Source organism: Drosophila biarmipes, unplaced genomic scaffold (assembly GCF_025231255.1).
Source record: "Drosophila biarmipes strain raj3 unplaced genomic scaffold, RU_DBia_V1.1 ptg000007l, whole genome shotgun sequence".
NCBI lineage: Eukaryota > Metazoa > Arthropoda > Insecta > Diptera > Drosophilidae > Drosophila > Drosophila biarmipes.
This window is the reverse complement of record NW_026114528.1, coordinates 1,822,586-1,830,951: the sequence shown is the minus strand read 5'-3', so window position 1 is coordinate 1,830,951 and position 8,366 is coordinate 1,822,586.

Below are 8,366 nucleotides of genomic sequence, written 5' to 3'. Positions count from 1 at the left end.
ACCGCTCCCTCTCTGGTTTGCCGCTCTCTGCTTTCATTCTGTTCTCCTGCATTCGTTTGCCTTTCGCGATATTGCTCGCCGCACTCTGCTTCCACTTGCGCTCTCTTATATGAGTTGTCGCCTACTCTCTTCAATGGGCTTTCCACCACTTCTCTCTATTGATGCAATTCTATTTGTGACGATATAATACTGGTTGAATCTGGGCTAATTTCGAACTTTAGTTCGAATGAATTCTTTGATACTAAATTATTTCAAGTTTTTCATAAAGAGACTTTAGCAGAAAGCAGTGTGAGAAAGGAGGTCGAATCAACATGGCTCCATACCTGGTGGATCTACGACGACCAACTTGACCATTTTACAAATAAAAATGTTTTTAAGGGTTGTCACAGAAACCGACAACGGATTTGGGGATGGTTGTTTTGGAAATTCAAAACATAGCTAACCACGGCTGTGTATGTATCTACACACATTATCGAATATTTAACAATTAGGGAATTTTAATTGACTTATTTTAAAAATTTTCCGAAAAGTTAAAAACTTAATTTTTTTCTTTTTTTTGCAAAATTACAAGGGGAAAACTTGTTTAAAGTGTACAAAGTTAAGGAATAAAATAAAAAATTGAATTACCCGTCAGAGTACATAATGCAACTCTGGACAGCTGCTTGTTGTTGCTGAATTTAATATTTGTATAATAATTATAAAAACAAACCAAAATGCCATCTGCTCGAATTCTTGCTGTTGTGTACTTGCGAAGACAATAACTTCAAGGGGCTATGATGAGGAGAACCGTTTGTTGCGCCTGGAGTCGATAATGGGAGGGACAATATCGATAGGAACCCGCCCTACAGGCCGGACCAGCAGTGGCTGGAATTTAAAACAAGCAAGCATTATCAATATATTACTGGTAGAGCATAACATTCCTGTAGCTTTCCTAGCAACAGATCCTCTGCTTTGACCGCGTTAATATTGAAGACGGTGTACAAGTTTTGCTCTTAAAGGCTGAGGAAGTATACATCGGTTAGATAGAACATGAATATAAATTATTGTACTTACCATATTCACAATGTGTGAGTAAGTTGTCCCAGTGACGGGAATGGACCCGACGTAGTAGCGAGGAGGGCCGCCGGCCGAGCGAGAATGGGTGGTGACCAGCAGCATCTTCAGGGTACCCATGGTTGAAAGGGAGCGCTTGGCTAAGTCATCAATAGCTACCAAATAAAACCCATTTTTTCGTCAATACTTGTAAATATTTACCTTTGCTTACTATTATGTCCTTAGAGAATAGCGATGGTTTCAGGGATGCCGGTGTGGCTGTGGCTTTAGAGGTACTCCGCCCTGGGAAAGAATGAGCTAACGGCACTACCACCGAGAAATATGCAGTTCGTAACACAGTGGCGCTCAATTTAAGTTAAATAAATTGTCGAGGCGACGTCGTCTCGCCCACTTAAAACCCCGACGCTCCCGTCATGCCGAATTTCGGCTTGCAACATAGATTGCAACTGGTAGGGAGAGGTGACGGGGGAAGACGGTATTTGAGTAGAAGATCGGAAATAGAGCGGGAGGCTGTTAGGCAAACACTGCCGAGGTATTGCTCCAGTGAACTGGTAAAAGCAACTTGGCCGAAACCAGGATTTGCATTACGAGAGACAAATCTTTGATACGTATAGTAATTTTAAAATTTTTTTTTTGGTATTTTTTATTTAAATTATTTTTGTTAGGATGTTGGGTCTTGGGATTTTCGCCCTGTCCTGTACTTCTAATTTTTTAACGGTATATTTATTTACTTATTTGCGTAATCGTGACCCATGTCAACCCCACATGCTTCATATCGATTGTGGATAGCTAGTTCAGTTGACGACGGAAGAATAGGGGCTTTAATAAAAGCGCAGGACGAGTCCAGCTCCCAACGTCCAGAGCTATTAAGAGAAGAAAAACAAATATAATTTGAATTTGTGTTCGTGAGGAAAGGTGTTTGGTATTGAGGGAGTTTAGTTTCATGGTTATTGATTTTTGTTGTTAGTTATTATCGTATTTATATACTTATTTTGTGACTTAATATATTATTTATTTTCTTATTTATTTGTTATCTTATATATTTATTTTTTATCGCTGTATAAGTCCATTGACGTAGAGGGTGCTGCGGAGTTGCCGCGGATATCGCTGGCTGGGGCTTACCCAAAACGCCGGTAGGCGGTGTGGGGTGGATCGAATTAGGGATCATCCGGCGGATCGGTCGCCTAGGGTCCTCGATTTCAAAGCAATAGTCGAGGCGCAGGAGCAACCTCGTGATTCGGAGCAGGAGAGCTCGCAAAAGCTGAACCGGGAACGGGATACAAAGGCGGAGTCGGCGATGAACGCAGCTTTGGCACAAGCGGCCCAAACCTATCGCGTATCTCAGGAGTTAGGAGTTAGGCAGGCGTTGAGGGAGGAAATTAAGTACGGCTTTATAGACATGATGAAGTCGCTGAACGACGTCCCTAGGCCAACGTAGATAAACTCGACGCGTTTGGCAAACTTGATTGCCCATTTGATTGCAAACGCTCATATTCAGAGAACAATGCAGTGTCATTTATAACGCATGCAAACATGAATGTATGCGTGCACAATTATCTATGTGACTTTTGTACATTTGAACATGCAGCTTTGGCAACAGCAAGCGCGAAAAGCGATCAGCGAAGGGTGGAAAAAGCTCTTATACCAGCGCCATTTGCATCATAATCCGATCAAGTTAAACCTTCTAAAAACCACAATCGCATTATATAATCGAAAGTGGTGGAAAAGAAGCGAAACAATAATCGTAGGGACAACAACAAGTGGAAGAGGTACATTATTGGCTTGGCTCCCCTTCGAGTTCCATTCGAAGCTCTACTGAGCAAACGTTTTCTCTTCATAGGCATATTTTCAGTAAACACACAATCAGAGGCGCTATGAAAACATGTTACGAAAAAAGGTGAGCCTTAAGGAAAACTTAATTATTTGCAATTCTCTAACTAAATATACGTGCATACTAACACGTTGACTTTCAATTATTTCAAACTTGGAGTACCGGTGCACGAAGTAATGAATTTGGCCACAAACAGTAAAAGTGATCCAGTTCATTCATGGGGATGATACAACCCTCCTTGGATTCTACAGTTGTGCATTTAATAGAGAGAGTACCGTTGCATACTTCTACTCCTTCTATATGTCAATCAAAAATTCCCCAGTAGTCGACGCCACTGACATAGACGTCACTGACATAGACGTCACGGACTGCTCTTGGATCCTACTTTTCTTCGTTTCGCTTTACAGCACTATTTACATCAATCTTTTTTTCGGCTACCTGTTTACTTTCTGGATTGCATGTCATACACCTAAGATTCGACTTAAGAGTTCATTCATAGGGCGAGATGCTTCATATTCTGCTGTTTCTTTCGCGTTGCTTATGCTCACAGTTACTCTCCCAAACCGCTTCGTCTCTGGTTTGCCGCTCTCTGCTTTCATTCTGTTCTCCTGCATTCGCCGTTTGTCTTTCGCGATATTGCTCGCCGCACTCCTCTTACACTTGCGCTCTCTTATATGAGTTGTCGCCTACTCTCTTCACTGGGCTTTCCACCACTTCTCTCTATTGATGCAATTCTTTTCGTGACGTTATCATACTGGTTGAATCTGGGCTAATTTCGAACTTTAGTTCGAATGAATTCTTTGATACTAAATTATTTCAAGTTTTTCATAAAGAGACTTTAGCAGAATGCAGTGTGAGAGAGGAGGTGGTGACATCATGTCTATAAGCCGTAACTCCTAAATTTTCAGTTGGCGGTAACAGTGTCTCGCTCATCCGGGAAGATATCGATGGGGGCTTCCTATATAACACCTGGCAGTGCCAATTTCTAAGTCAGCAGCATAGCTAAATTGTTCTAAAGAATATTTTTCAAATAATTATCATTCCCAATAAGGGGTTATATCGAACCGAATCAACATGGCTCCATACCTGGTGGATCTACGACGACCAATTTGACCATTTTTACGAATTATTGTTTACTTTGCATTTGAGGATTAATCACAGATGGCCGCGACTTACAAAATTTTGCTAAAGACCTAATATTGCTTCAATTCGAGATTAGAGATTATCCAATCGATAAGCCCATAAATGGACATCCTGTCGGGCGCGCACTCTAAATTGAATTAAATTCTGGGCAAAAGAAGAAGAAAGAAAATTTAAAGCCGAGTTCTCCGAGCTTTTTTGTAAAAATGTTTATCAGAGGTGTCACAGAAACCGACAACGGATTTGGGGATGGTTGGTTTAGAAATTCAAACCGTAGGTGTCACAGAAATTCGAGCGATTTTGTTTTTTCGGAAAATTTACCGAAAATAACCACGGCTGTGTATGTATCTACACACATTATCGAATTTTTAACAATTAGGGAATTTTAATTGCCTTTTTTTGAAAATTTTCCGAAAAGTTATAAACTTAATTTATTCTTTTTTTTTGCAAAATTACAAAGGGAAAACTTGTTTAAGGCATACAAAGTTAAGGAATAAAATAAAAAATTTTCCTAGCAACAGATCCTCTGCTTTGACCGCGTTAATATTGATGACGGTGGCCAAGTTTTGCTCTTAAAGGCTGAGGAAGTATACATCGGTTAGAAAGAACATGAATATAAATTATTGTACTTACCATATTCACAATGTGTGAGTAAGTTGTCCCAGTGACGGGGATGGACCCGACGTAGTCGCGAGGAGGGCCGCCGGCCGAGCGAGAATGGGTGGTGACCAGCAGCATCTTCAGGGTACCCATGGTTGAAAGGGAGCGCTTGGCTAAGTCATCAATAGCTACCAAATAAAACCCATTTTTTCGTCAATATTCCTAAATATTTACCCTTGCTTAACATTTTGTCCTTCGGGATGAGCGATAGTTGTGCCGGTGTGGCTGTGGCATTAGGGTTACTCCGCCCTGGGAAAGAAAGGGCTAACGGCACTGCCACCGAAAAATATGAAGTTCGTAACACAGTGGCGCTCAATTTAAGCTATATAAATTATCCAGGCGACGTCGTCTCGCCCACCCCCACGCTCCCGTCATGCCGAATTGTGGCTGGCAACATAGATTGCAGCTGGTAGGGAGAAGTGACGGGGGAAGACGGTATTTGAGTAGAAGATCGGAAATAGAGCGGGAGGCTGTTAGGCGAACACTGCCGAGATATTGCTCCAGTGAACTGGTAAAAGCAACTTGGCCGAAACCAGGACTTGCATTATGAGAGACATTGAAGAAAATCTGTTATATAGTAGTTTTAAAGATTTTTTTTGGTATTTTTTATTTAAATTATTTTTGTTAGGATGTTGGGTCTTGCGATTTTCTCCCCGCCCTGTACTTCTAATTTGTTATCGGTATATGTATATACTTAATTGCGTAATCGTGACCCATGTTAACCCCACATGCTGCATATCGATTGTGGATAGCTAGTTCAGTTGACGACGGAAGAATAGGGGCTTTGGAGAAAGCGTAGGACGAGGTAGGTCAGAAGCTCTACGGCGAGGCCAGTTCCATCTTCCCACGTCCAGAGCTATAAAGAGAAGAAAAAAAAATATAATTTGAATTTGTGTTCGTGAGGAAAGGTGTTTGGTATTGAGGGAGTTTTGTTTCATGCTTATTGTTTTTTGTTGTTAGTTATTATCGTATTTATATACTTATTTTGTGACTTATTATATTATTTATTTTCTTATTTATTTCTTATCTTATATATTTATTTTTTATCGCTGTATACGTCCATTGACGTAGAGGGTGCTGCGGAGTTGCCGCGGATATGACGGGCTGGGGCTTACCCAAAACGCCGGTAGGCGGTGTGCGGTGGATCGAATTAGGGATCAACCGGCGGATCTGGTACACCATCGGTCGCCCAGGGTCCTCGATTTCAAAGCATTAGTCGGGGCGCAGGAGCAACCTCGTGATCCGAAGCAGGAGAGCCCGCAAAAACTGAACCGGGAACGGAATACAAAGGCGGAGTCGGCGATGAACGCAGTTTTGGGCACAAAACCTATCGCGCATCTCAGGAGTTGGGAGTTAGGCAGGCGTTGAGGGAGGAAATTAAGAACGGCGTTTGGCAAACTCGATGGCCCATATTCAGAGAACAATGCAGTGTCATTTATAAGGCATGCAAACATGAATGTATGCGTGCATAATTATCTACTCGTATGTGACTTTTGTACATTTGAACATGCAGCTTTGGCAACAGCAAGCGCGAAAAGCAATCAGCGAAGGGTGGAAAAAGCTCTTATACCAGCATGTTACGAAAAAAGGTGAGCCTTAAGGAAAACTTAATTATTTGCAATTCTCTAACTAAATATACGTGCATACTAACAAGTTAACTTTCAATTATTTCAAACTTGGAGAACCGGTGCACGAAACGGTTTTCAGTAATGAATTTGGCCACAAACAGTAAAAGTGATCCAGTTCATTCATGGGGATGATACAACCCTCCTTGGATTCTACAGTTGTGCATTTAATAGAGAGAGTACCGTTGCATACTTCTACTCCTTCTATATGTCAATCGAAAATTCCTCAGTAGTCGACGCCACTGACATAGACGTCACTATCGGCCTGCTCTTGGATCCTACTGCTCTTCGTTTTGCTTTACAGCACTATTTACAACAATCTTATTTTCGGCTTCCTATTTATTTTCTGGATTGCATGTCATACACCTAAGTTTCGACTTAAGAGATCATTCATATGGCGAGATGCTTCAGATTCTGCTGTTTCTTTTGCGTTGCTTATGCTCACAGTTACTCTCCCAAGCCGCTTCGTCTCTGGTTTGCCGCTCTCTGCTTTCATTCTGTTCTCCTGCATTCGCCGTCTGCCTTTCGCGATATTGCTCGCCGCACTCTGCTTACACTTGCGCTCTCTTATATGAGTTGTCGCCTACTCTCTTTCTGGGCTTTCCTCCACTTCTCTCTATTGATGCAATTCTATTTGTGAAGTTATCATACTGGTTGAATCTGGGCTAATTTCGAACTTTAGTTCAAGCGAATTCTTCAATACTAAATTATTTCAAGTTTTTCATAAAGAGACTTTAGCAGAACGCAGTGTGAGAAAGGAGGTCGTGACATCATGGCTATAAGCCGTAACTCCTAAATTTTCAGTTGGCAGTGACGATGTCTCGCTCATCCGGGAGATATCGATGGGGGCTTCCTATATTCCACCTGGCAGTGCCAATTTCTAAGTCAGCAGCATAGCTAAATTGTCCTAAAGAATATTTTCAAATAATTATCATTCCTAATAAGGGGTTATATCGAACCGAATCAACATGGCTCCATACCTGGTGGATCTACGACGACCAACTTGACCAATTTTACGAATTATTGTGTACTTTGCATTTCAGGATTAATTGCTAAAGCCTTAATATTGCTTAAATTCGAGATTAGAGATTATCCAATCGATAAGCCCATAAATGGACATCCTGTCGGGCGCGCACTCTAAATTAAATTAAATTCTGGGCAAAAGAAGAAGAAAGAAAATTTAAAGCCGAGTTCTCCGAGTTTCTTTGTAAAAATGTTTATAAGGGGTGTCACAGAAACCGACAACGGATTTGGGGATGGAAATTCAAAACACGTAACCACGGCTGTGTATGTATCTACACACATTATCGAATATTTATAACAATTAGGGAATTTTAATTGACTTATTTTGAAAATTTTCCGAAAAGTTAAAAACTTAATTTTGTTCTTTTTTTTGCAAAATTACAAGGGGAAAACTTGTTTAAAGTGTACAAAGTTAAGGAATAAAATAAAATAATTGAATTACCCGTCAGACTACATAATGCAACTCTGGACAGCTGCTTGTTTTGCTGAATTTAATATTTGTATAATAATTGTAAAAACAAACCAAAATGCCATCTGCACGAATTCTTGCTTTAGTATACTTGCGAAGACAATAACGTCAAGAGGCTAGGATGAGGAGAACCGTTTGTTGTACCTGGAATCGATAATGGGAGGGACTCTATCGAGAGGAACCCGCCCGACAGGCCGGGCCAGCAGTGGCTGGAATTTAAAACAAGCAAGCATTATCAATAAATTACTGGTAGAGCATAACATTCCTGTAGCTTTCCTAGCAACAGATCCTCTGCTTTGACCGCGTTAATATTGAAGACGGTGTACAAGTTTTGCTCTTAAAGGCTGAGGAAGTATACATCGGTTAGATAGAACATGAATATAAATTATTGTACTTACCATATTCACAATGTGTGAGTAAGTTGTCCCAGTGACGGGAATGGACCCGACGTAGTAGCGAGGAGGGCCGCCGGCCGAGCGAGAATGGGTGGTGACCAGCAGCATCTTCAGGGTACCCATGGTTGGAAGGGAGCGCTTGGCTAAGTCATCAATAGCTACCAAATAAA